Source organism: Oryctolagus cuniculus, chromosome 8 (genome assembly GCF_051225735.1).
Source record: "Oryctolagus cuniculus isolate XC-2025 breed Fujian yellow rabbit chromosome 8, ASM5122573v1, whole genome shotgun sequence".
Lineage (NCBI taxonomy): Eukaryota > Metazoa > Chordata > Mammalia > Lagomorpha > Leporidae > Oryctolagus > Oryctolagus cuniculus.
The window spans coordinates 141782781-141806478 of NC_142874.1; the positions used below are offsets into that span (position 1 = coordinate 141782781).

The 23698-nt window shown below is 42.3% G+C and overlaps 3 long non-coding RNA genes across 3 annotated transcripts; all 3 read right to left on the bottom strand.

The window, feature by feature from the left end:
* Positions 1-10170: 10170 nt before the first annotated feature.
* LOC149125203 (uncharacterized) lies at positions 10171-11381 on the bottom strand. Its single transcript, XR_016212599.1, has 2 exons — positions 11256-11381; positions 10171-10407 (listed from the first exon to the last, which is right to left on the bottom strand). It is a non-coding gene; the product is annotated as an uncharacterized LOC149125203 (long non-coding RNA).
* Positions 11382-16144: 4763 nt separating this feature from the next.
* On the bottom strand, positions 16145-17428 carry LOC149125204 (uncharacterized). The gene is made up of 2 exons (XR_016212600.1): positions 17230-17428; positions 16145-16381 (listed from the first exon to the last, which is right to left on the bottom strand). It is a non-coding gene; the product is annotated as an uncharacterized LOC149125204 (long non-coding RNA).
* A 4711-nt stretch (positions 17429-22139) lies between these two features.
* On the bottom strand, positions 22140-23464 carry LOC149125205 (uncharacterized). The gene is made up of 2 exons (XR_016212601.1): positions 23225-23464; positions 22140-22376 (listed from the first exon to the last, which is right to left on the bottom strand). It is a non-coding gene; the product is annotated as an uncharacterized LOC149125205 (long non-coding RNA).
* Positions 23465-23698: the final 234 nt, after the last annotated feature.

A 23698-nucleotide genomic window follows, 5' to 3' on the forward strand; every position in this document is an offset into this window, starting at 1 on the left:
ACAGCAGGCAGTCCACTTAACAGGGACATAGTAAAAAATAAAAAAAAAAAAACGCACAGTGACGCAAGAAGAATTAACTATGCCAAGTAACAAACACAGAAATCAAGGGAACAAGATCAACAATGACACTATGATGCCTCCAAATAAACAAAACACCCCAAGCCAAGATTATGAAGATGATGAGATAGAAGAAATGCAAGATACGGATTTCAAAAAATTTATGATAAGAACATTTAGACGTTTTCAAAAGCAAATCCTTGAACTACAGAAATCCTTATTGGACAAGATTGAAAATCTCTTTCGTGAAAATGAAATTTTAAGGAAGAATCAAAATGAAACTCAGAAACTAGTAGAACAGGAAAGTGTGATAGTGAAGAGAAATCAAAATGAAATGAAGAGCTCAATAGATCAAATGCAAAACACATTAGAAAGCCTTAAAAACAGAATGGGTGAAGCAGAAGAGAGAATATCGGACTTAGAAGATAGAGCACAGGAAAACATACAGTCAAACCAAAGAAAAGAAGAGGAAATTAGAAATCTAAAAAATATTGTTGGGAATCTACAGGATACTATTACAAAAACCAACATTCAAGTTCTAGGAGTTCCTGAAGGCATGGAGAGAGAGAAAGGATTAGAAGGCCTTTTTAGTGAGATACTAGCAGAGAACTTTCCAGGTTTGGAGAAGGACACAGACATCCTAGTACAGGAAGCTCATAGAACCCCCAATAAACATGACCAAAAGAGATCCTCACCATGACACGTTGTAATTAAACTCACCACAGTGAAACATAAAGAAAAGATCCTAAAATGTGCAAGAGAGAAACGTCAGATTACTCTCAGAGGATCTCCAATCAGACTCACAGCAGACTTCTCATCAGAAACCCTACAGGATAGGAGGGAATGGCGAGACATAGCACAGGTGCTAAGAGAGAAAAATTGCCAGCCCAGAATTTTATATCCTGCCAAGCTCTCATTTGTGAATGAAGGTGAAATAAAGACCTTTCATAGCAAACAGAAATTGAAGGACTTTGTGGCCACTCGTCCGGCCCTGCAAAAGATACTTAAAGATGTGCTACACTCAGAAACACAGAAACACGGCCATCAATATAAAAGAAGGGAAAGGAAGAACACCTACCAGTAAAAGAGCATGGGAAGCTCAAAGCATATACTAGAAAATATTTCTGGGAAAATGGCAGGGCAAAGTCACTACGTATCAATAGTCACATTGAACATTAATGGTCTGAATTCTTCAGTTAAAAGACACCGTTTGGCTGACTGGCTCAAAGAACACAACCCAACTATTTGTTGCCTACAAGAAACACATCACTCTAACAAAGAGGCATGCAGACTGAAAGTGAATGGTTGGAAAAAGATATTCCATGCCAACAGAAACCAAAAAAAGCAGGTGTAGCCATATTAATATCAGACAAAATAAACTTTAATACAAAAACTGTTAAGAGAGACAAAGAGGGGCACTATATAATGATTAAGGGTTCAATTCAACAGGAAGATGTAACTATTATAAATGTATATGCACCTAATTACAGGGCACCGGTCTATTTTAAAGATATGTTAAGGGACTTAAAAGGAGATTTAGATTCCAATACAATAGTACTGGGGGACTTCAATACTCCACTCTCAGAAATAGACAGATCATCCGGACAGAAGATCAACAAGGAAACAGCAGATTTAATCGACACTATTGCCCAAATGGATCTAACAGATATCTACAGAACTTTCAATCCTACATATAAAGACTTCACATTCTTCTCAGCAGTGCATGGAACCTTCTCTAGGATTGATCACATACTAGGCCATAAAGCAAGTCTCAGCAAATTTAAAAGAATTAGAATCATACCATGCAGCTTCTCAGACCACAGCGAATTGAAGCTGGAAATTAGCAACTCAGGAAACCCCAGAAAGTATGCAAACACATGGAGAATGAACAACATGCTCCTGAATGAACACTGGGTCATTCAAGAAATCAAAAGAGAAATCAAAAACTTTCTGGAAGTAAATGAATACAACAACACAACATATCAAAACTTATGGGATACAGCAAAAGCAGTATTGAGAGGCAAATTTATAGCAATAGGTGCCTATATCAAGAAATTGGAAAGGTACCAAATAAATGAGCTTTCAGCACATCTCAAGGACCTAGAAAAACTGCAGCAAACCAAATCCAAATCTAGTAGGAGAAGAGAAATAATTAAAACCAGAGAAGAAATTAACAGGATTGAATCCAAAAAAAAAAAAAAAAAAAAAAAAAAAACACTACAAAAAATCAGCCAAGCGAGAGCTGGTTTTTTGAAAAAATAAACAAAAGTGACACCCCATTGGCCCAACTAACTATAAAAAGAAGAGAAAAGACCCAAATCAATAAAATCAGAGATGAAAAAGGAAACGTAACAACAGACACCACAGAAATAAAAAGAATCATCAGAAATTACTACAAGGACCTGTATGCCAGCAAACAGGAAAACCTATCAGAAATGGATAGATTCCTGGACACATGCAATCTACCAAAATTGAACCATGAAGACATAGAAAAGCTAAATAGACCCATAACTGAAACAGAAATTGAAACAGTAATTAAGGCCCTCCCAACAAAGAAAAGCCCAGGACCAGATGGATTCACTGCTGAATTCTACCAGACATTTAAAGAAGAACTAATCCCATTTCTTCTCAAACTATTCAGAACAATCGAACAAGAGGGAATCCTCCCAAATTCTCTCTATGAAGCCAGCATCACCTTAATCCCTAAGCCAGAGAAAGATGCAGCACTGAAAGAAAATTACAGACCAATATCCCTGATGAACATAGACACAAAAATCCTCAATAAAATTCTGGCAAATAGAATGCAACAACACATCAGGAAAATCATCCACCCAGACCAAGTGGGATTCATCCCTGGTATGCAGGGATGGTTCAACATTTGCAAATCAATCAATGTGATTCACCACATTAAGAGACTGCAAAAGAAAAAACATATGATTATCTCAATTGATGCAGGAAAACATTTGATAAAATTCAACACCCTTTCATGATGAAAACTCTAAGCAAATTGGGTATAGAAGGAACATTCCTCAATATAATCAAAGCAATTTATAAAACCCTACAGCCAGCATCATATTGAATGGGGAAAAGTTGGAAGCATTTCCACTGAAATCTGGCACCAGGCAGGGATGCCCAGTCTCACCACTGCTATTTAACATAGTTCTGAAAGTTTTAGCCAGAGCCATCAGACAAGAAAAAGAAATCAAAAGAATACAAATCGAGAAGGAAGAAGTCAAACTATCCCTCTTTGCAGACGATATGATTCTGTACTTAGAGGATCCAAAGAACTCTACTAAGAGACTATTGGAACTCATAGAGGAGTTTGGCAAAGTGGCAGGATATAAAATCAATGCACAAAAATCAACAGCCTTTGTATACACAAGCAATGCAATGACTGAGAAAGAACTGCTAAGATCAATCCCATTCACAATAGCTACAAAAACAATCAAATACCTTGGAATAAACTTAACCAAGGACGTTAAAGATCTCTACGATGAAAATTACAAAATTTTAAAGAAAAAAATAGAAGAGGATACCAAAAAATGGAAAAATCTTCCATGCTCATGGATTGGAGGTATCAACATCATCAAAATGTCCATTCTCCCAAAAGCAATTTATAGATTCAATGCAATCCCAATCAAGATACCAAAGACATTCTTCTCAGATCTAGAAAAAATGATGCTGAAATTCATATGGAGGCACAAGAGACCTCGAATAGCTAAAGCAATCTTGTACAACAAAAACAAAGCCGGAGGCATTACAATACCAGATTTCAGTACATACTACAGGGCAGTTGTAATCAAAACAGCATGGTACTGGTACAGAAACAGATGGATAGACCAATGGAACAGAATTGAAACACCAGAAATCAACCCAAACATCTACAGCCAACTTATATTTGACCAAGGATCTAAAACCAATTCCTGGAGCAAGGACCGTCTATTCAATAAATGGTGCTGGGAAAACTGGATTTCCACATGCAGAAGCATGAAGCAAGACCCCTACCTTACACCTTACACAAAAAATCCACTCAACGTGGATTAAAGACCTAAATCTATGACCTGACACCATTAAGTTATTAGAGAACATTGGAGAACCCCTTCAAAATATTGGCACAGGCAAAGAATTTCTGGAAAAGACCCGGGAGGCACAGGCAGTCAAAGCCAAAATGAACTATTGGGATTGCATCAAATTGAGAAGTTTCTGTACTGCAAAAGAAACAGTCAGGAGAGTGAAGAGACAACCGACAGAATGGGAAAAAATATTTGCAAACTATGCAACAGATAAAGGGTTAATAACCAGAATCTACAAAGAGATCAAGAAACTCCACAAAAACAAAACCAACAACCCACTTAAGAGATGGGCCAAGGACCTCAATAGACATTTTTCAAAAGAGGAAATCCAAATGGCCAACAGGCACATGAAAAAATGTTCAAGGTCGCTAGCAATCAGGGAAATGCATATCAAAACCACAATAAGGTTTCACCTCACCCTGGTTAGAATGGCTCACATGCAGAAATCTACCAACAACAGATGCTGGCGAGGATGTGGGGAAAAGGGGACACTAACCCGCTGTTGGTGGGAATGCAAACTGTTCAAGCCACTATGGAAGTCAGTCTGGAGACTCCTCAGAAACCTGAATATAACCCTACTGTTCGACCCAGCCATCCCACTCCTTGGAATTTACCCAAAGGAGTTAATTTGGCAAACAAAAAAGCGGTCGGCACCCTAATGTTTATTGCAGCACAATTCACAATAGCCAAGACCTGGAACCAACCTAAATGCCCATCAACGGTAGACTGGATAAAGAAATTATGGGATATGTACTCTTTAGAATACTATACCACAATAAGAAACAACGAAATCCAGTCATTTGCAACAAAATGGAGGAATCTGGAACACATCATGCTGAGTGAAGTAAGCCAGTCCCAAAGGGACAAATACCATATGTTCTCCCTGATCGGTGACAACTGACTGAACACCAAAAAGGAAACCTCCTGAAGTGAAATGGACACTATGAGAAATGGTGACTTGATCAGCATAGCCCTGACTGTTAATGAACAACTTAATACATTATCCCTCTTAGTAGTTTTTTTTGTCTGTTCTACTTAATATGACTGGTTTAATTCTGTAATTATCACACAGTTATTCTTAAGTGTTGAAAATTAACTGAAATGTGATCCCTGTTAAACATAAGAGTGGGAATAAGAGAGGGAAGAGATGTACAGTTTGGGACATGCTCAAGCTGACTTGCCCCAAATGGTAGAGTTAGAAACATACCAGGGGATTCCAATTCAATCCCATCAAGGTGGCATGTACCAATGCCATCTCACCAGTCCAAGTGATCAATTTCAGTTCACAATTGATCATAATGAAAGGACTAAGAGTCAAAGGGAGCACATAAACAAGTCTAGTACCTGCTAACACTAACCGATAGAATAAATAAAGGGGAGAGTGATCCAACATGGGAAGTGAGATTCTCAGCATTCTCATAGAATGGCAGATGTCCTAAATAGCACTCTGGCCTCAGAATCAGCCCTAAAGGCATTCGGATCTGGCTGAAAAGCCCATGAGAGTATTTCAGGCATGGAAAGCCAAGACACTCTGGCAAAAAGATCTCTGTGAGTGAGATCCCAGTGGAAAGAACAGGTCTTCAAAGAAGGAGGTACCTTTCTCTGAAGGGAGGAGAGAACCTCCACTTTGACTATGACCTTGTCTAAACAAGATAAGAATCGGAGAACTCAAAGGGCTTCCATAGCCTTGGAAACTCATGACTGGTGCATAGGGAGATTACTGATGCCATAAACAGGAGTGTCAATTTGTAAAGTCAACAACAGGAGTCACAGTGCACTTACTCCTCATGTAGGATCTCTGTCCTTAGTGTGCTGTACATTGAGGCTTAATGCTATAACGAGTACTCAAACAGTATATTTCACTTTGTGTTTCTATGGGGGTGCAAACTGTTGAAATCTTTACTTAATGTATACTAAACTGATCTTCTGTAAAAAAAAAATAAATTATCAATTCCCAACTTGACTCTCACTGGGATTAAACATGACAATAGGTCTGATCTGATTTCATCATCATTTAAAAAAATCATCTATTATTTTTCACTTTATGTTTCTGTGTGGGAGCAAATTGTTGAAATCCTTACTTAATGTATACTAAGCTGAAATTCTGTATATTAAGATAATCGAGAATGAATCTAGATGTGAATGGAAGGGGAGAGGGAGTAGGAAAGGGGAGGGAAGTGGGTGGGAGGGACTGTATAGGGGGAAAGCCATTGTGATCCATAAGTCGTACTTTGGAAATTTATATTCATTAAATAAAAGTTAAAAAAAAATTAAAAAAAATTTAAAAATGAAAGAAAGAACAGGTCATCAAAGAAGGAGGTACCTTTCTCTCAATGGAGGAGATGACTTCCACTTTGACTATGACCTTGTCTAAATATGATCAGAGTCGGTGAACTCAGGGGGCTTCCATAGCCTTGGCAGCTCTTGACAAGAGCCTAGGGTGATTACTGATGCCATAAACAAAAGTGTGAATTTGTTAAGTCAACAACAGGAGTCACTGTACACTTACTCCTCATGTAGGATCTTTGGCCCTAATGTGCTGTACATTGAGATTTAATGCTATAACTAGTACTCAAACAGTATTTTTCACTTTATGTTTCTGTGTGAGTGCAAACTGTTGAAATCTTTACTTAATATATGCTAAACTGATCTTCTGTATTTAAAGAGATTTGAAAATGAATCTTGATGTGAATGGAAGGGGAGAGCGAGCAGGAAACGGGAGGGTTGCGAGTGGGAGGGAAGTTATGGGGGGAAACCATTGTACTCCATAAGCTGTACTTTGGAAATTTATATTCATTATAAAAGTTAAAAAAAAATCTGATGAGATCCCTTCCCTGTTCTCAGCTATGGTTCTTTCCAAATATATCTACTGTCAACAAATGTACACATTTGCCTGAACTAATACTTTCCCCTAATGCAATATCTTGATCACTTTGTATATCAAATCTTAATGAGTTTTTCATCAGTATACTCAAGTGTGCCAGCATTCCCATAATCTCTGAGATGAAAGTGAAGGACATGGCAGTAAAAAGAAACGCCAGACAACATGAGTGTGCAACTCTGTATCAATTCTTACCTTGAATGTAAAGGGAGTAAACTCTCTAGTTATAAATATGTCAAGTGACTAAGTGAATTGATGAAAGCACTCATTCTATGCTGCTTACAACATAACTCCACATCTAGGGGCACATGGGCACTGAAAGTAACAAATATCATGAGATATTCAACACAGATTGAGTCCATAGGAAAGCAAATATCAGATTTCTACCAGATAAATAAATTTCAAATTAAGTTGGTATAAAGAGGTGGGAAGGTCATTATACAATGATGAAGCATTTAATTCACCAGGAGAAAATAACAACTTTAAATGTGCATCCACCCAATACGCCTTCACCTCGATACAGAAAGGAAATGATAAGAGACCAGAACAGTGAGATTCCAGTACGATAATGACAGAAAGTTGCTTTCTGTTGAAAGCTTCTAAATGTGAGAGGGTCATCCTATTGCCTTATCCTGCTTGTACCTACACACCCATGTTTTTAGACTAATGTATATGATACCTAGAGGCTATTCCATCTAAAAAAAGAAGGTGTGTGCTTGGAATATTACTTTAAAAATGTGTTGTAAGTTCTCAAACTAGCATGCTGATTCAGCACTGGGATATTTCACTGACACAGAGTTGTTGGGGCTTTAGCATCTGTCTGATTTTTGGGGGGGCGGGTTATAATGACCATGGAAATTTAGATGGGAAACACTATTAACAGAGAAATCCACAACAGAAGCTATGTTATGTAGAAAGTGGAACATAGAGATGCCAAGCAGAGTTGATCATGTTGTATTAATCTGAAAAGAACTCAGGAAGTGAGAATTCAAACAAACAGAACTAAAATAAATAGATTAGATATTCGCTCCATTTGAAATTTTTCTTTAAAAAAAATCTTGAATGTTTACTGGTACACAAAGATTGAACATTAATGAAATACCGTGTGATGTTTCATGCATGCATACATTGTGTAATGTTCAATTGAATCCAACATAACTGCCTTCAACATTTATCACTTCTTTATGATGGAAACATTCAGTGTTAACTTTGAAAATCTGAGTTCAATCCTTTTAAGCAAGATCAAACTTCTTTCTAAGTCTGTACTCTGATGTCTAGCACCTCTCCACCATCTTTATAAAAACTGCTTCCTTGGGGCCAGCACTGTGGCATAGCAGGGAGGCCTCTTCCCACAGTACTGGAAATCACTAAGGGCGGTGGTTCATGTCCCAGCTGCTCCACTTGCGCCTCTGCACAGACAGGGGGCCCGAGGAAGCTCCTGGCTCCTGGCTTCAGACCAGCCCTTCTCCTGCCTGTCTCAGTGAGTCAGCGGATGGACTTGGCATCTCTCTCTTTTTCTGCCTCTGTCTCTCTATAAAAATGTCTTCAAAAAAAGTAATAAATCTATTAAAAAAAGAAGAAACCTAGCAGATGTTCAACATGCTTGTTGTGTTTCCAAAATCCACTGCACATGATCACTTTTTTGTTATGGTACCTTAGTTTTTAACTGAAGGAACCATCTGGAACAATATCAACGTTAACTGCAACTCAATTAAAATAAAAGCACAAAACCTTTTCGCAGTGTTCCAACCAAACATGTTAAAGCTGTCACGCTGAGACTCCATTCTCCTCCAGAAAGGGAGTGTTCCAATTTCTGGGTCTTGATCATTTTTCTTGGAGCTGGTGTTCAAACTGTCGTCTGGGTGTATTGGATTATTTGAATCCAAAATGGAGAATAGTAACATGATTTGAAGCGCTGTTTCCTTCTATCAAATGTCATCTCTTAAAACGGCTATCTTGCACAAGCATCCAGTGATTGTGCATTAAAATAGCTGTGGCTTAAACTTACATATTATTTTTCGGAACAGGTGTTGTGAGATTTCCAGTTGGAAACACTTATCCAGAGAATATGAGGAGTCTAGGGTCACAAAGAGAGCCCACCAGCACCTTGTGCCTTGACTAAGTACTGTTCAAGGAACGTATTTGTTGAGTTTCCATAGGTCTGTGGGCATGTGGTGCAGGAAAGGGTTCAGAATGCAGACCCCCACACACAAAAACTAAGAAGTCATATGGACCCATGGGAGACAGTGCACCTCAGCAACATGAGTGAATGGTAGGGAAAAGGCAGACAGCCTAGGGAGAGTGCAGGCTTTGTGATTCACGTGTTCGGGTGGGCAGGAGCTGGGGACAGAGTAGGGAGGGAGAAATTGCATCCTCAGTGCAGACTCCATGTGTGCTGTGCACAGGCCAGCATGGATGCTGTCATATAGCGAGATCAGGTAGACCTTCACCTCGCTCACTGATGCACATGGTGACTTTCAGTATGAGAACATCTGCACCAAAATTACCATGGACTCCCCACTGCTGGAGACCTGCTTTCTCCCTCACAGTTTCTAGTGGTGCCCCCTCAGCAACACTTCACAGCAGTGTTAGGGTCACCACAGCTTATGGACACTCAGGAGACCGATGTGGGGGATTGACTCTCAAGTGTGTATTGGGCCTGGGGAGGTGCTACTGAAAATGAGTCCATCTCAGGGTGGGCTCCTGCGCTTGTTGCTCTCCTCCATGGTGTTTATGAACTGCCCCTTCCCACCTGAATTCAAGGTAGATCAGTGCAGCTGTTGTGACCCCAGGTCTCATGTCAATGCCCCAGTGCTATGAGTGTAGGGATGGTCATCCTTCCAAAGATGTAATCATGGGGTGACCATAAACTTGAAGCAGACACAAATGCTTTGTCTTAACACATGTGAACTCTTCTTCAGAGTGAATCTCCGCTCAGTGTTGGTACCTGAGCAGACAATCCAGGGGGACACATAGAGCAAAATCAGGACTTGACGTTCCCTAGCAGCTTTTATTTTCTGAAGTATGTGTTCATGCTTGATATTCCTAGAATTGGAGGTAGTTTTTCCTTTGGAAAGTGTGTGATTTCCCCACAGTGCTAATTGCAGTTCAGTGTGACCCAAAAGCATAGCAAATAGGAAAGAGATGTTGACACAGAGATTGGTTGCCAGGACTTTATATGAGATACAGAAAAAGAAACTTAATGGCAAGATTCTGGAGTAAAGATGGTTCTCTCCAATGTGTGGAGGCAATGATGAGTTCATTCTTCATTTTTGACTTTTTCCCGGCAACAGATATACTTGGAGTTAAATAGGCCGCAGCTACCATCTATCACCTCCCAAGGATCACAGTATTTTTTGCACGAACAGGGCATTTTCTGGCTTCTCAGCGGCGAAACTAGGGTAGAGAGAGGGGTCCTTCTATGAATACAAGGATCAAGAAAAGCCAGGACCATTCCACACTTAGATGAGAGGGTCTCATATGGACTACATCACAGCCAGCAGCAGGAAGAGCACCCAGCCACTGGAAGGAACAGACACAGCAAGTGTGGTCACAAACACGATTTGAGACCCTTTCTCCTTTGTCCGAGTCTTTGTGCTCCTGACCTTGTCAAACACATCTGAACACAGCTTTAGCTGGGTCTCCAGGTTCTCAACGTTTCTCTACTAAGCAGTGTCAAATGCTGTCCTCATAACTGGATTACACATTTGACCCAGGGTGACTTCCCTTAAGACTCTCCAAATTTGGACAAGGCTATTCCAAAGACATATGTTGGAATACACAGTCTTTTGTGAGGAACATCTCTTTGAGGCTTTTGACTTCCAATGTTTATTCTATTTCATTTTATTTGTTTGTAACATTTAGTATTAACTCTTAATACATTTGTACCTCTTGGGGTATACACAATACCTTAACAAAGCACAGAGTGTACTTGGATCCAATCAGCTAGTAACCTCTGTAGTCCACACTTGAACCATTTTGTATTGAACGTTCCCTGCTTTGCAGTCTCTCTATAGGAAATGCCAGAGTATTCAGATCTGTGGTTGCCCTGCTGTGGTGGGGAACACTAGGAACTACTAGCTGGACATACCTGTTGAACTGAACCCTGTTGGAAAAAACTCAAGGCTATGAGAACCTAAGTAAATTCAGCAGAGTCACTAAGACCTTTGAAGACTCAACCCCAGAGCCTTCCTCCAACCTTTCCTCTTCAGTTTGGGTAGTTCCTCCACATTGGATTCTATCACCTGGATCCTGAAGAGCAGAGGTTTCATCCTCAGCAAAGGAGATGGCCATGACCTGGCCACCCACATCTGTCTGCTCCTGGTCTGGAATCTCTTCATCTGATGGTGGCACAGGCTCAGCCTTGGCCTGGAGTGCCACCAGGACAATGGCAGTGAGGAGGCCGAACATCCTCATGTCTGGGAGTGAGCTGGAGGCAGGAAGAGCAGGGTTCTGAGTGTTCTGTGAGTGAAGACAAGACAGAGCAGGCTCTGTGACAAAGGCTGCAGTTAGAGACGGGCTGTATTTGATCCGGAGGTGAGGGCTGCCATGCCTTCAAAGTGCCTCTGCTGGTGCTCTGTTCTCACTGTCTGCATTATGGCAGGCATCTGTGTGTTTTCCCTCCATCTATGCTTCATGCTGATAATTGAGATAAAGGACTGGATATTTCCCTCCAATTCCCATCTGCTTGAATATTTACTTCAGAATAATAAAAAGAAAACAAAGAGTCATTTCATTTGTTAATTTCTGGGAGCAAAGTTTGTTATTTTCCAAACATGGAGCCTGGTATCCATTTTTGTTTTAGACTGAAGCCATACCTGGAGCCCAATGCAGAGGAGTGAAATTCTTTAACATGTTCTAGGGTGTAGCCAGCCCTCCCCTTGGAGGAGGAGTGAGTTTGTGGGGTGTTTTGTCATTTGTGCAAGTGTGAGGGGAATAATGCTGTCCTCATTTTGTCATTGTCACTAGCTCAGGGGGCTTCTAGGGAGAGAGATGTTCAAATTGTTCAGAGGCACTTTCATACCTGAGATACGTATGTCTGAGCACATCACATGGAGCATGATCCAGATACATCTTCTGCTTTGAGAGATAGCAGAATAATCAACACCATTGTCCCTAGCATTTTCGGAGGCCTAAAACTTTTATGTTTGGAAAATTTTATATCCGTAGAAGGACAAAATCAAATGTCAAAAGTCTGATGAAGCCGGCGCTGCGGGTAAATAAGATAATTGTCCGCCTTGCAGTGCCGGCACACCAGGTTCATGTCCTGGTCGGTGCGCCAGATTCTGTCCCGGTTGCCCCTCTTCCAGGCCAGTTCTCTGCTGTGCCCCAGGAGTGCAGTGGAGGATGGCCCAAGTTCTTGGGCCCTGCACACACATGGGAAACCGGGAGAAGCGCCTGGCTACTGGCTTCGGATCAGCGAGGTGTGCTTGCCGTGGCGGACATTGGAGCGTGAAGCAATGGCAAAAGGAAGACATTTCTCTCCGTCTCTCTCTCTCACTGTCCACTCTGCCTGTCAAACATAAAAATAAAATAAAATAAAAAAGTTTGATGAGATCCCTTCCCTGAACTCAGCTACGGTTCTGTCCAAATCTAACTACTGTCAACAAATGTACACATTAGTGTGCACTAATACTTTCCCATAATCGATATCTGACCACTTTGTATATCAAAATTTTGAGTTTTTCATCAATATACTCACGTGTGCCAACATTCCCAAACTCTCTGAGATGAAAGTGAAGGAAATGGCACTAGAAAAGAAATATCAGACAACATGAGTGAGCTACTGTGTATCCACAGTTACCTTGAATGTAAATGGAGTAAACTCTCTAGTTATAAATATGCCAAGTGACTAAGTGAATTGATGAAAGCACTCATTCTATGCTGCTTACAACATAACTCCACATCTAGGGGCACATGGGCACTGAAAGTAACACATACCATGAGATATTTCACACAGATGGAGTCCAAGGAAGGCAATAATCAGATTTCTACCAGATAAATAAATTTCAAATTAAGTTGGTATAAAGAGGTGGGAAGTGCATTATATAATGATGAAGGATTTAATTCCCCAGGAGGAAATAACAATGTTAAATGTGCATCCACCCAATATGCCTTCACCTCGATACAGAAAGGAAATGATAAGAAACCAGGACAGTGAGATTCCAGTACAATAATGACAGAAAGGTGCTTTCTGTTGAAAGCTTCTAAATGTGAGAGGGTCATCCTATTGCCTTATCCTGCTTGTACCTTCACACCCATGTTTTTAGACTAATGTATATGATACCTAGAGGCTATTCCATCTAAGAAAGAAGATGTGTGCTGGGAATATTACTTTAAAAATGTGTTGTAAGATTCTCAAACTAACATGCTGTTTCAGCACTGGGATATTTCAATGACACAGAGCTGTTGGGCTTTTGCATCTGACTAATTTTTTTTTTTTTGCGTGATTTTGAGCATGGACATATAGATGTGAAACACTATTAACAGAGAAATCCACAACAGAAGCTATGTTTTGTAGAAAGTGGGACATAGAGATGCCAAGCAGAGTTGATCATGTTGTGTTAATCAGAAAAGAACTTCAGGAAGTGAGAATTCAAACAAAACAGAACTAGAAGTAAATAGATTAGTTATTCTCTCCATTTGAAATTTTTCTTTTAAAAAAATCTTGATTGTTTATGGTATATAAAACTTGAACATTTATGAAGTACCGTGTGATGTTTCATGCATGAATACATAGTGTGATGTTCAATTGAATCCAACATATCTGCCCTCTCCAACATTTATCACTTCTTTATGGTGGAAACATTCAGTGTTAACCTTGAAAATCTGAGTTCAATCCTTTTAAGCAAGATCAAACTTCGTTCTAAGTCTGTACCCTGATGTCTAGCACCTCTCCACCATCTTTATAAAAATTTATGCTTCCTTGGGACCAGCACTGTGGTATAGCAGGGAGGCCTCTTCCCACAGTACTGGAAATCACTAAGGGCGGTGGTTCATGTCCCAGCTGCTCCACTTGCGCCTCTGCACAGACAGGGGAGGCCCGAGGAAGCTCCTGGCTCCTGGCTTCAGACCAGCGCTTCTCCTGCCTGTCTCAGTGAGTCAGCGGATGGACTTGGCATCTCTCTCTTTTTCTGCCTCTGCCTCTCTGTAAAACCGTCTTTCAAAAACAGTAATAAATCTTTAAAAAAGAAGAAAACTAGCAGGTGTTCAACATGCTTGTTGTGTTTCCAAAATCCACTGCACATGATCACTTTTGTGTTATGGTACCTTAGTTTTTAACTGAAGGAACCACCTGGAACAATATCAATGTTAACTACAACTCATTTAAAATAAAAGCACAAAACTTTTCAGCAGTGTTCCAACCAAATGTTTTAAAGCTGTCACGCTGAGACTCCATTCTCCTCCAGAAAGGGAGTGTTCCAATTTCTGGGTCTTGATCATTTTTCTTGGTGCTGGTGTTCAAACTGTTGTCTGGGTGTATTGGATTATTTGAATACAAAATGGAGAAGGGTAACACGAATTGAAGCACAGTATTCCTTCTTTCAAATGTCATCTCTTTTTTTTTTTTTTTGACGGGCAGAGTGGACAGTGTGAGAGAGAGACAGAGAGAAAGGTCTTCCTTTTGCCGTTGCTTCACATCCAATGGCCGCCGCGGCCAGCGCGCTACGGCCAGCGCACCACGCTGATTCGATGGCAGGAGCCAGGTGCTTCTCCTGGTCTCCCATGGGGTGCAGGGCCCAAGCACTTGGGCCATCCTCCACTGCACTCCTGGGGCACAGCAGAGAGCTGCCCTGGAAGAGGGGCAACCGGGACAGAATCCATTTCCCCAACCGGGACTAGAACCCGGTGTGCTGCGGCACTGCAAGGTGGAGGATTAGCCTAGTGAGCCGCGGCACAGGCCCAAATGTCATCTCTTAAAACGGCTATCTTGCACAAGCATCCAGTGATTGCGCATTAAAATAGCTGTGGCTTAAACTTACATATTATTTTTCGGAACAGGTGTTGTGAGATTACCAGATGGAAACACTTATCCAGAGCATATGAGGACTCTAGGGTCACAAAGAGAGCCCTCCGGCACCTTGTGCCTTGACTAAGTACTGTTCAAGGAATGTATTTGTCTAGTTTCCATAGGTCTGTGGGCATGTGGTGCTGGAAAGGGTTCAGAATGCAGACCCCCACACACAAAAACTAAGAAGTCTTAAGGGCCCATGGGAGACAGTGCACCTCAGCAACATGAGTGAGTGGTAGGGAAAAGGCAGACAGCCTAGGGAGAGTGCAGGCTTTGTGATTCACGTGTTCGGGTGGGCAGGAGCTGGGGACAGAGTAGGGAGGGGGAAATTGCATCTTCAGTGCAGACTCCATGTGTGCTGTGCACAGGCCAGCATGGGTGCTGTCATATAGCGAGATCAGGTAGACCTTCACCTCGCTCACTGATGCACATGGTGACTTTCAGTATGAGAACATCTGCACCAAAATTACCATGGACTCCCCACTGCTGGAGACCTGCTTTCTCCCTCACAGTTTCTAGTGGTGCCCCCTCAGCAACACTTCACAGCAGTGTTAGGGTCACCACAGCTTATGGACACTCAGGAGACCGATGTGGGGGATTGACTCTCAAGTGTGTATTGGGCCTGGGGAGGTGCTACTGAAAATGAGTCCATCTCAGGGTGGGCTCCTGTGCTTGTTGCTCTCCTCCATGGTGTTTATGAACTGCCCCTTCCCACCTGAATTCAAGGTAGATCAGTGCAGCTGTTGTGACCCCAGGTCTCATGTCAATGCCCCGTGCTATGAGTGTAGGGATGGTCATCCTTCCAAAGATGTAATCATGGGGTGACCATAAACTTGAAGCAGACACAAATGCTTTGTCTTAACACATGTGAACTCTTCTTCAGAGTGAATCTCCGCTCAGTGTTGGTACCTGAGCAGACAATCCAGGGGGACACATAGAGCAAAATCAGGACTTGAAGTTCCCTAGCAGCTTTTATTTTCTGAAGTATGTGTTCATGCTTGATATTCCTAGAACTTGGAGGTAGTTTTTCCTTTGGAAAGTGTGTGATTTCCCCACAGTGCTAATTGCAGTTCAGTGTGACCCAAAAGCATAGCAAATAGGAAAGAGATGTTGACACAGAGATTGGTTGCCAGGACTTTATATGAGATACAGAAAAAAAAACTTAATGGCAAGATTCTGGAGTAAAGATGGTTCTCTCCAATGTGTGGAGGCAATGATGAGTTCATTCTTCATTTTTGACTTTTTCCCGGCAACAGATATACTTGGAGTTAAATAGGCCGCAGCTACCATCTATCACCTCCCAAGGATCACAGTATTTTTTGCACGAACAGGGCATTTTCTGGCTTCTCAGCGGCGAAACTAGGGTAGAGAGAGGGGTCCTTCTATGAATACAAGGATCAAGAAAAGCCAGGACCATTCCACACTTAGATGAGAGGGTCTCATATGGACTACATCACAGCCAGCAGCAGGAAGAGCACCCAGCCACTGGAAGGAACAGACACAGCAAGTGTGGTCACAAACACGATTTGAGACCCTTTCTCCTTTGTCCGAGTCTTTGTGCTCCTGACCTTGTCAAACACATCTGAACACAGCTTTAGCTGGGTCTCCAGGTTCTCAACGTTTCTCTACTAAGCAGTGTCAAATGCTGTCCTCATAACTGGATTACACATTTGACCCAGGGTGACTTCCCTTAAGACTCTCCAAATTTGGACAAGGCTATTCCAAAGACATATGTTGGAAAACACAGCCTTTTGTGAGGAACATCTCTTTGAGGCTTTTGACTTTCAATGTTTATTCTATTTCATTCTATTTGTTTGTAACATTTAGTATTAACTCTTAATACATTTGTACCTCTTGGGGTATACACAATACCTTAACAAAGCACAGAGTGTACTTGGATCCAATCAGCTAGTAACCTCTGTAGTCCACACTTGAACTATTTTGTATTGAACGTTCCCTGCTTTGCAGTCTCTCTATAGGAAATGCCAGAGTATTCAGATCTGTGGTTGCCCTGCTGTGGTGGGGAACACTAGGAACTACTAGCTGGACATACCTGTTGAACTGAACCCTGTTGGAAAAAACTCAAGGCTATGAGAACCTAAGTAAATTCAGCAGAGTCACTAAGACCTTTGAAGACTCAACCCCAGAGCCTTCCTCCAACCTTTCCTCTTCAGTTTGGGTAGTTCCTCCACATTGGATTCTATCACCTGGATCCTGAAGAGCAGAGGTTTCATCCTCAGCAAAGGAGATGGCCATGACCTGGCCTCCCACATCTGTCCCCTCCTGGTCTGGAATCTCTTCATCTGATGGTGGCACAGGCTCAGCCTTGGCCTGGAGTGCCACCAGGACAATGGCAGTGAGGAGGCCGAACATCCTCATGTCTGGGAGTGAGCTGGAGGCAGGAAGAGCAGGGTTCTGAGTGTTCTGTGAGTGAAGACAAGACTTGATTATATAGTGCTAGGAGCAGGCTCTGTGACAAAGGCTGCAGTTAGAGACGGGCTGTATTTGATCCGGAGGTGAGGGCTGCCATGCCTTCAAAGTGCCTCTGCTGGTGCTCTGTTCTCACTGTCTGCATTATGGCAGGCATCTGTGTGTTTTCCCTCCATCTATGCTTCATGCTGATAATCGAGATAAAGGACTGGATATTTCCCTCCAATTCCCATCTGCTTGAATATTTACTTCAGAATAATAAAAAGAAAACAAAGAGTCATTTCATTTGTTAATTTCTGGGAGCAAAGTTTGTTATTTTCCAAACATGGAGCCTGGTATCCATTTTTGTTTTAGACTGAAGCCATACCTGGAGCCCAATGCAGAGGAGTGAAATTCTTTAACATGTTCTAGGGTGTAGCCAGCCCTCCCCTTGGAGGAGGAGTGAGTTTGTGGGGTGTTTTGTCATTTGTGCAAGTGTGAGGGGAATAATGCTGTCCTCATTTTGTCATTGTCACTAGCTCAGCAGGCTTCTAGTGAGAGAGATGTTCAAATTGTTCAGAGGCACTTTCATTCCTGAGATACGTATGTCTGAGCACATCACATGAAGCATGATCCAGATACATCTTCTGCTTTGAGAGATAGCAGAATAATCAACACCATTGTCCCTAGCATTTTCGGAGGCCTAAAACTTTTATGTTTGGAAAATTTTATATCCGTAGAAGGACAAAATCAAATGTCAAAAGTCTGATGAAGCCGGCGCTGCGGGTAAATAAGATAATTGTCCGCCTTGCAGTGCCGGCACACCAGGTTCATGTCCTGGTCGGTGCGCCAGATTCTGTCCCGGTTGCCCCTCTTCCAGGCCAGTTCTCTGCTGTGCCCCAGGAGTGCAGTGGAGGATGGCCCAAGTTCTTGGGCCCTGCACACACATGGGAAACCGGGAGAAGCGCCTGGCTCCTGGCTTCGGATCAGCGAGGTGTGCTTGCCGTGGCGGACATTGGAGCGTGAAGCAATGGCAAAAGGAAGACATTTCTCTCCGTCTCTCTCTCTCACTGTCCACTCTGCCTGTCAAACATAAAAATAAAATAAAATAAAAAAGTTTGATGAGATCCCTTCCCTGAACTCAGCTACGGTTCTGTCCAAATCTAACTACTGTCAACAAATGTACACATTAGTGTGCACTAATACTTTCCCATAATCGATATCTGACCACTTTGTATATCAAAATTTTGAGTTTTTCATCAATATACTCACGTGTGCCAACATTCCCAAACTCTCTGAGATGAAAGTGAAGGAAATGGCACTAGAAAAGAAATATCAGACAACATGAGTGAGCTACTGTGTATCCACAGTTACCTTGAATGTAAATGGAGTAAACTCTCTAGTTATAAATATGCCAAGTGACTAAGTGAATTGATGAAAGCACTCATTCTATGCTGCTTACAACATAACTCCACATCTAGGGGCACATGGGCACTGAAAGTAACACATACCATGAGATATTTCACACAGATGGAGTCCAAGGAAGGCAATAATCAGATTTCTACCAGATAAATAAATTTCAAATTAAGTTGGTATAAAGAGGTGGGAAGTGCATTATATAATGATGAAGGATTTAATTCCCCAGGAGGAAATAACAATGTTAAATGTGCATCCACCCAATATGCCTTCACCTCGATACAGAAAGGAAATGATAAGAAACCAGGACAGTGAGATTCCAGTACAATAATGACAGAAAGGTGCTTTCTGTTGAAAGCTTCTAAATGTGAGAGGGTCATCCTATTGCCTTATCCTGCTTGTACCTTCACACCCATGTTTTTAGACTAATGTATATGATACCTAGAGGCTATTCCATCTAAGAAAGAAGATGTGTGCTGGGAATATTACTTTAAAAATGTGTTGTAAGATTCTCAAACTAACATGCTGTTTCAGCACTGGGATATTTCAATGACACAGAGCTGTTGGGCTTTTGCATCTGACTAATTTTTTTTTTTTTTTTGCGTGATTTTGAGCATGGACATATAGATGTGAAACACTATTAACAGAGAAATCCACAACAGAAGCTATGTTTTGTAGAAAGTGGGACATAGAGATGCCAAGCAGAGTTGATCATGTTGTGTTAATCAGAAAAGAACTTCAGGAAGTGAGAATTCAAACAAAACAGAACTAGAAGTAAATAGATTAGTTATTCTCTCCATTTGAAATTTTTCTTTTAAAAAAATCTTGATTGTTTATGGTATATAAAACTTGAACATTTATGAAGTACCGTGTGATGTTTCATGCATGAATACATAGTGTGATGTTCAATTGAATCCAACATATCTGCCCTCTCCAACATTTATCACTTCTTTATGGTGGAAACATTCAGTGTTAACCTTGAAAATCTGAGTTCAATCCTTTTAAGCAAGATCAAACTTCGTTCTAAGTCTGTACCCTGATGTCTAGCACCTCTCCACCATCTTTATAAAAATTTATGCTTCCTTGGGACCAGCACTGTGGTATAGCAGGGAGGCCTCTTCCCACAGTACTGGAAATCACTAAGGGCGGTGGTTCATGTCCCAGCTGCTCCACTTGCGCCTCTGCACAGACAGGGGAGGCCCGAGGAAGCTCCTGGCTCCTGGCTTCAGACCAGCGCTTCTCCTGCCTGTCTCAGTGAGTCAGCGGATGGACTTGGCATCTCTCTCTTTTTCTGCCTCTGCCTCTCTGTAAAACCGTCTTTCAAAAACAGTTATAAATCTTTAAAAAAGAAGAAAACTAGCAGGTGTTCAACATGCTTGTTGTGTTTCCAAAATCCACTGCACATGATCACTTTTGTGTTATGGTACCTTAGTTTTTAACTGAAGGAACCACCTGGAACAATATCAATGTTAACTACAACTCATTTAAAATAAAAGCACAAAACTTTTCAGCAGTGTTCCAACCAAATGTGTTAAAGCTGTCACGCTGAGACTCCATTCTCCTCCAGAAAGGGAGTGTTCCAATTTCTGGGTCTTGATCATTTTTCTTGGTGCTGGTGTTCAAACTGTTGTCTGGGTGTATTGGATTATTTGAATACAAAATGGAGAAGGGTAACACGAATTGAAGCACAGTATTCCTTCTTTCAAATGTCATCTCTTTTTTTTTTTTTTTGACGGGCAGAGTGGACAGTGTGAGAGAGAGACAGAGAGAAAGGTCTTCCTTTTGCCGTTGCTTCACATCCAATGGCCGCCGCGGCCAGCGCGCTACGGCCAGCGCACCACGCTGATTCGATGGCAGGAGCCAGGTGCTTCTCCTGGTCTCCCATGGGGTGCAGGGCCCAAGCACTTGGGCCATCCTCCACTGCACTCCTGGGGCACAGCAGAGAGCTGCCCTGGAAGAGGGGCAACCGGGACAGAATCCATTTCCCCAACCGGGACTAGAACCCGGTGTGCTGCGGCACTGCAAGGTGGAGGATTAGCCTAGTGAGCCGCGGCACAGGCCCAAATGTCATCTCTTAAAACGGCTATCTTGCACAAGCATCCAGTGATTGCGCATTAAAATAGCTGTGGCTTAAACTTACATATTATTTTTCGGAACAGGTGTTGTGAGATTACCAGATGGAAACACTTATCCAGAGCATATGAGGACTCTAGGGTCACAAAGAGAGCCCTCCGGCACCTTGTGCCTTGACTAAGTACTGTTCAAGGAATGTATTTGTCTAGTTTCCATAGGTCTGTGGGCATGTGGTGCTGGAAAGGGTTCAGAATGCAGACCCCCACACACAAAAACTAAGAAGTCTTAAGGGCCCATGGGAGACAGTGCACCTCAGCAACATGAGTGAGTGGTAGGGAAAAGGCAGACAGCCTAGGGAGAGTGCAGGCTTTGTGATTCATGTGTTTGGGTGGGCACGATCTGGGGACAGAGTAGGGAGGGAGAAATTGCATCCTCAGTGCAGACTCCATGTGTGCTGTGCACAAGGCCAGCATGGGTGCTGTCATATAGCGAGATCAGGTAGACCTTCACCTCGCTCACTGATGCACATGGTGACTTTCAGTATGAGAACATCTGCACCAAAATTACCATGGACTCCCCACTGCTGGAGACCTGCTTTCTCCCTCACAGTTTCTAGTGGTGCCCCCTCAGCAACACTTCACAGCAGTGTTAGGGTCACCACAGCTTATGGACACTCAGGAGACCGATGTGGGGGATTGACTCTCAAGTGTGTATTGGGCCTGGGGAGGTGCTACTGAAAATGAGTCCATCTCAGGGTGGGCTCCTGTGCTTGTTGCTCTCCTCCATGGTGTTTATGAACTGCCCCTTCCCACCTGAATTCAAGGTAGATCAGTGCAGCTGTTGTGACCCCAGGTCTCATGTCAATGCCCCGTGCTATGAGTGTAGGGATGGTCATCCTTCCAAAGATGTAATCATGGGGTGACCATAAACTTGAAGCAGACACAAATGCTTTGTCTTAACACATGTGAACTCTTCTTCAGAGTGAATCTCCGCTCAGTGTTGGTACCTGAGCAGACAATCCAGGGGGACACATAGAGCAAAATCAGGACTTGAAGTTCCCTAGCAGCTTTTATTTTCTGAAGTATGTGTTCATGCTTGATATTCCTAGAACTTGGAGGTAGTTTTTCCTTTGGAAAGTGTGTGATTTCCCCACAGTGCTAATTGCAGTTCAGTGTGACCCAAAAGCATAGCAAATAGGAAAGAGATGTTGACACAGAGATTGGTTGCCAGGACTTTATATGAGATACAGAAAAAAAAACTTAATGGCAAGATTCTGGAGTAAAGATGGTTCTCTCCAATGTGTGGAGGCAATGATGAGTTCATTCTTCATTTTTGACTTTTTCCCGGCAACAGATATACTTGGAGTTAAATAGGCCGCAGCTACCATCTATCACCTCCCAAGGATCACAGTATTTTTTGCACGAACAGGGCATTTTCTGGCTTCTCAGCGGCGAAACTAGGGTAGAGAGAGGGGTCCTTCTATGAATACAAGGATCAAGAAAAGCCAGGACCATTCCACACTTAGATGAGAGGGTCTCATATGGACTACATCACAGCCAGCAGCAGGAAGAGCACCCAGCCACTGGAAGGAACAGACACAGCAAGTGTGGTCACAAACACGATTTGAGACCCTTTCTCCTTTGTCCGAGTCTTTGTGCTCCTGACCTTGTCAAACACATCTGAACACAGCTTTAGCTGGGTCTCCAGGTTCTCAACATTTCTCTACTAAGCAGTGTCAAATGCTGTCCTCATAACTGGATTACACATTTGACCCAGGGTAACTTCCCTTAAGACTCTCCAAATTTGGACAAGGCAATTCCAAAGACATATGTTGGAATACACAGTCTTTTGTGAGGAACATCTCTTTGAGGCTTTTGACTTTCAATGTTTCTTCTATTTCATTCTATTTGTTTGTAACATTTAGTATTAACTCTTAATACATTTGTACCTCTTGGGGTATACACAATACCTTAACAAAGCACAGAGTGTACTTGGATCCAATCAGCTAGTAACCTCTGTAGTCCACACTTGAACTATTTTGTATTGAACGTTCCCTGCTTTGCAGTCTCTCTATAGGAAATGCCAGAGTATTCAGATCTATGGTTGCCCTGCTGTGGTGGGGAACACTAGGAACTACTAGCTGGACATACCTGTTGAACTGAACCCTGTTGGAAAAAACTCAAGGCTATGAGAACCTAAGTAAATTCAGCAGAGTCACTAAGACCTTTGAAGACTCAACCCCAGAGCCTTCCTCCAACCTTTCCTCTTCAGTTTCGGTAGTTCTTCCATGTTGGATTCTCTCACCTGGATCCTGAAGAGCAGAGGTTTCATCCTCAGCAAAGGAGATGGCCATGACCTGGCCACCCACATCTGTCCCCTCCTGGTCTTGAATCTCTTCATCTGATGGTGGCACAGGCTCAGCCTTGGCCTGGAGTGCCACCAGGACAATGGCAGTGAGGAGGGCGAACGTCCTCATGTCTGGGAGTGAGCTGGAGGCAGGAAGAGCAGGGTTCTGAGTGTGCTGTGAGTGAGGACGAGACTTGATTATATAGTGCTAGGAGCAGGCTCTGTGACAAAGGCTGCAGTTAGAGACGGGCTGTATTTGATCCGGGGGGGGGGGGGCTGCCATGCCTTCAAAGTGCCTCTGCTGGTGCTCTGTTCTCACCGTCTGCATTATGGCAGGCATCTGTGTGTTTTCCCTCCATCTATGCTTCATGCTGATAATCGAGATAAAGGAGTGGATATTTCCCTCCAATTCCCATCTGCTTGAATATTTAC